The following is a 9239-nucleotide window of genomic DNA, read 5'->3' as shown; positions in this document are numbered from 1 at the left end:
TAAGACGGTATATAACATCTATCAAGATTAAAAGTAAGGAAAATATTTAGTAATTATATTTATCTCGTAAAAAAGCATGAAACTAAGTCATGCATATCTTCTAGCAATAGAGTAAGCGGACAGTTCAATAATCAGTGCTATTTGGATAATTGCAAACAACACAAGAAAAATGCAAAAGGTGCATCATTATTCCCACAAAATAGTGCATCACGCAGTAATACTAGTACAACGTTGCTCCAAAAAGTGCCACGCGGGATCAACCACAACACTCCCTAGTCATTCTTCTTCCGCTCGTCCGACGCTCTCTTCTGCTTCGTCCCGTGCTGCTTCTTTTTCTTCCAAAACCCCTCCTCCTCCATGCCATTGTAGGAGATTTTAATAATGAAACGTATACAATACGCCTAACAAGTCGTGCAACATCACCGCTAACAGTGCAACCAAAACTCAAAGAGGGCATTACTCCTACCACGTAGTGCAACACGTGAACGAACTAGTGCAATGATTGTGACAAAGAGTGCAACGCAGGATCAACCAGTGCAACCCAGTTTTCTTCGTCATTCTTGCTGTTGTTTCGTAGCAGCAGAATATTGCTTCTTCTTCTTTGTTATTCTTCTACTCCTTGCCGGTCCTCTTAAATTATTTTTGATGTCTTCTTCATTTTTTTTCGTTTCTTTTCCAAACTTGAAATGAAGAAGCAACTCTTACAAATCAAGCGACTCACTCTTAATAGTGTGATGCTTTAACAAATCGTCCAATTTGGTCTATGGGAATACAACGACAATACATGTGAAGTACCCTTTAGAAAAAAAATGAAAAAGGCCCTTTTAATCCTTGGGTTCAAAACCAGACGTTTCTCTTTCCTAAGGAAAAAAGGTCTAACAAATTTCCTGCTGATGTAACATTTCTCGAATACTGTGCGTAATCATAATGATATTGCATACGTTGTTTATGTTCCGGTAAGTTTGAAATAGAGCTTAGCGCAAATATCCGGAAACTAAATTTTACAACCATGTCGACAATTAGTGCAATATAACTCTAAATAGTGTAATATAAATTCAAAAAGTGCAGTGCTCTAACCATGGAGTGCATCTGACGCTGTGTTCTAGCGACGCTACTCGACGTTCATATCTTCTCAATTTGTGTAGTTCTCAGCTCTTTTTTTTTCATACGAATATTTTCTGGTGCAAACGAAGCTAATGTTTCCACCATTAACCGAACTTGCTAGCTCATCTAATCCAACTGGGTGATGGGAGATTATAGATCTCTACACGAATGTTGTTCTACTACTTTCACCTTTCTTACTTCTATCTCACGGAGAACGTCGAAGTCAGTGTACTGTTATTTTAATAGGTTCTTCCAAAAAGATTGAGGGTACATATAAGTATGTAGAAGGGTCCTGCCGGCTTGCATCCATTGGTGAAGTCCTTGAAGGCCTTGTAAGAGTGATTCTTCAAATTCATGAACACTCCAAAGGATCATTGTAACATCCAAATTAAGTTTAGTATAGTGGAAATGCAAAAAACCTTATTGATATTATAAAAGTTGATGATGTCCGAAACATATCAAAATTGTATAAGAGCCACGCATTTCTGATGGAGTTGTATGCCATGAAGATAAGCGGTGAGATTCCTATATATGAGACAAATAAGATAGATGAGGCGCTTACCGACGAACGGCTGAAAATATTGATAAGCAGCCAGTTCGCAAATGCATGTTCACCTAGCTATCGAATGTTGACCTAGTTGGATCCTATGTTGCTCATTTCCAAAACTTTTTCCACTATTACAATATATAATACACTATTGAATTGACAAATTGCACAATATCATTTTATTTGATTGTTTAAATAATCTAAATTGCACCATTTGCTTTATACTTGAACTATAGATCCTGTCATCCTGTTATCATCACAACGTAAGAGAAGAGATGTGATGATAGCCCCCATATTGTTGTATCCTCATCCATCCTCCATTATCGAATGTATAAGGCCATGGATATTGTTGCGTTCAGCCAACATGAAGGAGTGGACATTCGGTCGTCAAATTCAGTGACAGAGTTCAAGGAAGATTTTGTAGTCAACTACGCTATGCTGGAGGTCGTTGGATCTATCGTAGATGTAGAATTTTCATGAGTGTCAATTTTACAATTTGCAAGTGGACTTTAAGAGAGCTCTCAAATGCTATGCCATGAAAAGAGGTTTCGGGAATGCCCCCATAAAGTGTAACGATAGTGAAATAACAGTGAGATACGTTTTTGAAGATTGCCCATAGAAAATCAGGACGCGTCACTAGTCAGGACTTAATCAGTGGTGGGTGAAGAATTTTGTTTCGAAACATACTTATTGCCTGGCAATAGAAGGTATGGGACATAGGAATTGCGATGACAATTTTATTGCCTTTGTAATTCGGGAACAAGTGGCGGCAGACAAGAAATACATGCTAAAAATAATATAAACCGAGATTTAATTTATGTACTGTGCAAAAATATCTTATTGAAAAGCTTATCGGGTTAGAGAAAGGTTCCTTGAGTTGGTCCGAGGAGATTTTGAGGGATCAAACGCGGCACTTCTATCATACGTGCAAGAGATGTCGCTACTTGTCGTGAAAGACAACATTTTGACAATATTTAAATTAAAGCACTGTAGAAACTGTAATCTTAATTTTTGAAAAAATAAGGTTAATCGAATAAATTCGGCAAGGGTAGGTTACCTCTGTAAAATGAAACAGTTTTCTATGAAATGAAAACTACTACCCTCAATGTTTGGCAGTGCTAGAAGTCGCAGTGAGGTCTTTTTTAGATTTTGCGCGACAAAAGCATAGTTTAAAGCAAAAATTGGCAAGTGGTCAATTTGGAAAAAATTGGTTGTTCAGTAAAAGGTGCGACATTTTTTTTTGTCGAATTGCATGAAAGTTCAGGAGAAGATGCCATTGGGTAAGATGCACACACAGGTGAGTTCTTGGTAAGCAATTCAAAGATTGGATCACATGCACACCACGGCTAATCCATGCCTAGTGTCACGGACAAAATGTTTTCCGCTGACTTCTCCTTGACAGTGGCCCAAATCTGCTTAGCGAGTTCGGGTTGAAGACGGGTCAAATCGGGTTGTCAAGGAGACCCAAACCCAACCCGCTGTAGGAAACTCAAGAGTTAGGTAACTCATGGGAGTTATGGGGTGACTCTTAGACTTTTGGTCATTATGAGGGCTCATTACTATGTGGCTAGTGGGTGAGTTAATGTGTCTCATAATGAGAGAGTTAGTGTGTGTCTAGGTTCATTGTATCTAGGAGCCTATAAGTAGTGGGGTTTGGTTAAGGCCAAAACACACAAGAGAGAGTGTGTGTATGTGTGGGTTGTAATTCTCATTTCTAAGTAGTATAGTACTTAGTTTTTGAGAGAACTTCTGCCTCTTTCTCTTTGTCATTCCCTTTGCATACTTAGTCGTAGGGCGCGAAGGTCCGGACTAGCAATAGGGACGAAGGCTTGCCCATCTTCGAGCGGGAAGACGAGCGCCGCACGGGCTTTGCGAACAGAAACGCTAAGTCCGTGACACTAGGCTCTAATACACGAATGCTATGTCCCGAATCCCTAAAACATCTACACTTCGAATCCACGAAGTCTTCAACATGTTGAATCCACGACGCCCACTCGAATCCATTAGCGCACTCCGTCTAGAGCAAGAATTGCCAATTGCTAGTGATGATTTATTGCTTAGAAAAATATTAAAGATTTGTGAGAATAATCTTTAAGAAATTTTCAAATTGATTGAAAAAGAACATTAAAGATTTTGGGCACCAAGAATTAATTTGAGAGAAGTTTGCTGTAAAAGATGAGAAAGACAATAATAACATTAAAATCTGAAAAGAACATTGTTATAGAAGATGAGAAGAACATTAAAATCTGTAACAATCTCCCTGATTTATGAATATATTTAAGTCATTAGAAGTCATTAAAATTGCGAAAAATTATAATATTAAAAGTTAAAAATTTTCAAAGTCAAGATCCTATAAAGGCTAGGACCTTGAAAAAAAGGCCAAGACCTTGAACCTGTCAGGATCCGGACTTTTCATAGAGGATTCGGACCTTGATACTCTAGAAAGTATAAAAGCACTCCGAACCTCGTTAAAGGATATGGACCCTGAACCAATCGCAAGTTTTTTAAAATCAATTTTCCAACCCTAATTTAATTCTAATTGCTTCCAAGCCAATAAATAAGATGTCGGAGAGTCTCTAAAACGTGAAAAATAATATTTTATCTTTTTGAAACTCTAAAAACTTGTAAGTAGCTATCTTTCTCATCTTTTACAATAAATTTCTCTCAAATTGATTATTGGTGCCCTAGATTTTTATTATTCTTCTAAAATCAATTTGAGAATTGCTTAGAGATTATTCTCACACATCTTTAATACTCTTCTAAGTAATAAATCGTCACCAACTTTATACTTATTTTTCCAAACGGAGTGTGCTAGTGGATTCGAGTGGCCATCGTGGATTCGACATTTTAAAGTCTTCGTGGATTCGAAGTGTAAACTTTTCCTGGATTTAGGATGTGGAGTTCGTAGATTCGAGCACAAGCGTGGACTAGCCGTTGGTGTGCACGAGATCTAGATAAGATAAAAGAGAGGTTTGAGTCTGTAGAGTCGGTAATCACCTTATAATCTTTTATTTCTTAGTGGATTATTATCACATGTTGGTCTTGTGATTTTTTAAATTTTTGCATTTATTTTATTGCATTGAAATTTGTGTGTCATGCCCCGGGGTTCTTTTGGAAATCCTTTTAGGAAAACTAGCGAAAAACATATAGATTTTTTTTTTAGAACATCCTGCAGACGTACATAAACCCGCCACATAGACAAAGGATTTTCTGTACAACGGATAGAGTCTTATTTGTACATGCACGACGTAACATCATAATACAAGGTCAAGCACATATACAACCACACAACAACACAAACATCTAATGATCATTAAACAATAATAATTACGGAACAATAATTATCCACGTCTATCCATTGATATATGAACATTAACAGATAATGAAATAAACTAATCAAACAGATATGAAAAGCTAATCCAAAAACTGGATATAAAGGTCTGTGAGGACCAAACAGGAACTCGGCTATCTAGTATCATCCTCACGCACCATCCTGACCCTCACCGCCGATCTTACCTGAAAAATGGTGGGTGGTAAGAACATATAAAAATATCTCCCATCCCAGTGGTGTCACGCCCCGGGGTCCCTTTAGATTAAAAACACAGCGGAAATTTTTTTTTTTTTTGCAAACCTGACCCCAGGGTATGCCAGATCCGCCACAAATACAGGGAATCCACTGTTCACACGGACAGAGTCTCCCCTGTATTTGCACGGCGTCGCANACTTTACTCCGCGGCCTCTCCGGAAAACCGGAGTTACTATTCACTTTAAGTGAAAACTAAAAATCGCGTATCTTCTCCATTTTAGCTCAGTTTCTCCTGAAACTTGACGAGTGCTTACGTAATTAAATTACACACATAAACATTATCAACAGAGAGTTTAGTTGCACTGTCAAAAAACTCAGTCCTTACAAGTGGGTACCGCAAGCCGACGAAGGCAAGGAGTACTCACCGGTAAAAGAAAGAGAAAAACATAATCATGAGAAGATATCATAAGTACAATAACAATAGAATAGTAACTAGCAATAGATGCAAAAGTAATCGCTATTGTAAGATGAGGTGGAAATCAACAACTAAGAATAATCAATATGTGCACCGGAACAGTAGCAATAATGACTAAAAGAACTACAACTGTCAATCAACGAATAACTATCCACTGCTATAACAGACAACAAGATACTCTAATGCATCAAATGGTGAATAGTACTAACAACCAAATCAACTGCCCTATGGGTTGAAAGACCTCAAACTGAATCACATCTTGCTCACCCACTTGACATATAACCCTAATAGACATCTCGTAGGGCTCACGGGTTAGAAGTACGACGACTTTTCGGAAAAGAACACCCTTCTGTGGATCAGATCGTTGGTGTACTTGAAGATACTCACGAGCTGTGGCAATCGATGCAATATGCTCAACGACCAACATTAGCAGGTAGATGAGAGAATAAACACAAAGAGTCACCGACCAATCAGGTATATTTCTATTTTAGGGTGTCACCGACCATAAGGTCAACAATGTCAAGTCATGCAATAGACTCCTAGAGATATCACCGACCATAAGGCCAACTAATGTCAAATCATATTATGTATGAATATGAGTATCACCGACCACAAGGTCAATTAATATCATATCATTTACTATGATCATGGCAAAACAGAAGTTCCACCGACTACAAGGTCGACTAATGTCAAAACATACAATATACTACTAAGGGGTCACCAACTACAAGGTCAACCATATCAAACCATGCAACATAGAAATAGGAGTGCCACCGACATCAAGTCAACTAATTTTGCAATACCCGACATACATCTAGGAGTGTCACCGACCACACAGTCAACTATGTCAAAACACAAAGTAGATGACTATGAGTGTCACCAACTATAAAGTCAACTAATGTCAAGATCATCTACTAAGAACATACCATGGATGACTCAATCATCAGGAACACCGCTCTACTACTAAATCATAACCATATAAAATAGGAGTAAGTGTAGAGCGACTAACTATGAAATCAAGTGGTGTATGAAAGTTCAACCAACATCAAGTAAATGGAAGGAGATAACAAGGATAGAAATCACTGAGCAGGCACCATTTTACCAACTTCGGATCGAAGTACCCACCTCTACCGAAGAATAAAATCGGGTCATTGACACCCGTTGATGTCTCCTGCCACAGTCCGGACCTATGCAAAGTCCTACAAAAAAATATAATTAGCTCAAAACTGCTAATTACAAAAGCTATAGTTTCAAGTAAAACCAACAGGCGAGCAATTGGGTTTCCGGATCCCGTTCTACGATCACCAAAAGATCGCCCGATTGTCGCACCGACTCGTCGGAATGTCACCCAACCCACGAGGCATTCCAAAACAAGGCCCACACAAAGTCTACCTCGTTCATTGTCCCAATACATCAATTTAATACTATTGGGGCAGCCGCACAAATAGTGTGTCAAAACGGAAAGTCAAGATCCCGAAAATCACCAGTTTGGCTTCCGGGGTGCCCCTTCGACATTGGAGCCACCCGCAGTGCAATATACCGAAACTTTGGTAGAAACTATCGAACTTTAACCAAATTGGTCAAAGTGTGAAATTGGAATGCTTCAGAAAGGTCAAATGCGTCAAAAAGGCATAAAGTGCATTGTAGGGAGTCTTCGAGAGCAATGAGAGTGAAAATCTGCAAACTGTAGATTTTCTGCTCTCGGGGACCGGTCCCTGGGGGGAGAGACCAGTCCCCGTAAGCGTGGGATAGCAAACATCCAGTCTACACAAATTGTACTCTCGGGGACCGGTCCCTCAGGAGGAGATCGATCCTGAAGGTCCGGTCCCTTAGGGGAAGACCGGTCCCCCCCGCGCACGTAGACAGCAAAGAGTGCTCTCGGGGACCGGTCCCTACTGGAGAGACTGGTCCCCGTGCCCTAAAACTGCCCAGTCTGGGCAGTGTGAGATGGTGAGAGTTAAGGGGCCTAAATGCAAAAGTGGCATGGTGGGGTTAAGTATGAGGGAAAAAGAGCTCTTCCTCTCATTTCCCCACACACACACAAACACTCAAAGCTCCCTCTCTCTCTCTCTAGAATTTCCTCTATCTCTTGGAGGTGGAGCTAGGAGGTGGATTTGGTGGAAGGAGACAAAGAGGTGGAGTAGCTGCTGCTTCATCTTCTCTAGCACAAGGAAAGGAAAGCTTTAGAGATAAGCTTTGAGCCCTCTCATGGTAGAACCCTAAGATGGGTTGGGATTGACCTAGAAATGATTTTGATAGGATATCTTGGTGTATTTAAGCTTTCTTTTACTTATGGTAGAGATCAAAATGGGGATTATGGTGGTATGTGAAAACTAGGGCACCCAAATTTGGGGCTTTTGTCATGATGGGTTCTAAAGGCAAATTGACCTTATAGAAACCTAATTGGGGGTATTTCTGACGCGTTAGTGCACTCGGTTCGTCGAAACAAAGAGTCTATGCAACGCTACGAGTGAAAAAGTCTAATTTGGCTTCGTTTTGCCGCAGGCAAGGATATATGCGGCTAAAAATCGTGGAATTTAAACCCGAGCACCCTAGCAAGCCTACGAGGTGGGTGGTGCTTACCAAACTCTTTGAAATTCTCTTTATGTCTAATGTGTCACTTATTGAGCATATGTGTATAGCGTGATTGAGATGATAATTACATAAATTGTTGCATATTATGAGTACAAATGCATTATGACATGGTTGAGAACCTAAGAACCCTATGTGTGCATGAGATGTGATACAAAAACCTAGTTGGGGTAAAGAATAATGTGACACTATGATATGTAGATCGAGTGGCATTAGTAAATGCAAAGATGAACACTAGAGTTAGTGTGTGGCATCAGAGAACAAGAGTGGCATTAATGAATATTGAATGCTAGAGTTGAGACCAAAGAACATGTAGTGTAAATGACACTAAAGAAAGTAGAAAATTCAAGTGCATGTGAAAGATTGGCATTATGACATAACAACCTTAGAGTTAAGGGTGATGAATGCATTGTTTCCTTATAGTTAAGGAATAGATTGAACTTACATCCTTATAGTTAAGGATTGGATCATACTCGCTTTAAGTCCTTGCTCGGAGGGTGGTAGCTCCCCCTCGAGCGATAAGCTCCGGAGTTGTCATCACTGGATTGGTGCTGATCCCCAGAGGACGGTCCCGTCGGGTCGTAGTAGTCTCCCCGACAATTAGGATTATGAGTTCGTGAGTTGCTTGGGGGCGACACCTACGGGTTAGCCATGAGATTGAACAATGAGAAATGAGAACTTGCATTCATCATGAATATTACATTGAGCATGTTCATTGAATATTATTGTCAGGAATATTAGCTGCATTTGTATAGTTGGTTACCTATCTATCTGCTTATTCTTTCTATTATGCCTGAGTTAGACCTAGTGGGAAAGTCGGCAAGGTTGGGGCCGAACCCACTGGGAACTTCGTTGTAATTCTCACCCCACTATTTCCACATAGCTCGGACCTAGCGAGCCGGCGGATGACCGCGGTAAAGGTATCGCGCCGTAGACAGTGACCACCCGAGTCGGGTTTCATATTTTGTAGTTGCATATCTTTATTATATCATCTT

The sequence above is a fragment of the Ananas comosus genome, linkage group 1 (genome assembly GCF_001540865.1).
Source record: "Ananas comosus cultivar F153 linkage group 1, ASM154086v1, whole genome shotgun sequence".
NCBI classification, from domain to species: domain Eukaryota; kingdom Viridiplantae; phylum Streptophyta; class Magnoliopsida; order Poales; family Bromeliaceae; genus Ananas; species Ananas comosus.
Note: the sequence above shows the minus strand (reverse complement) of the source record.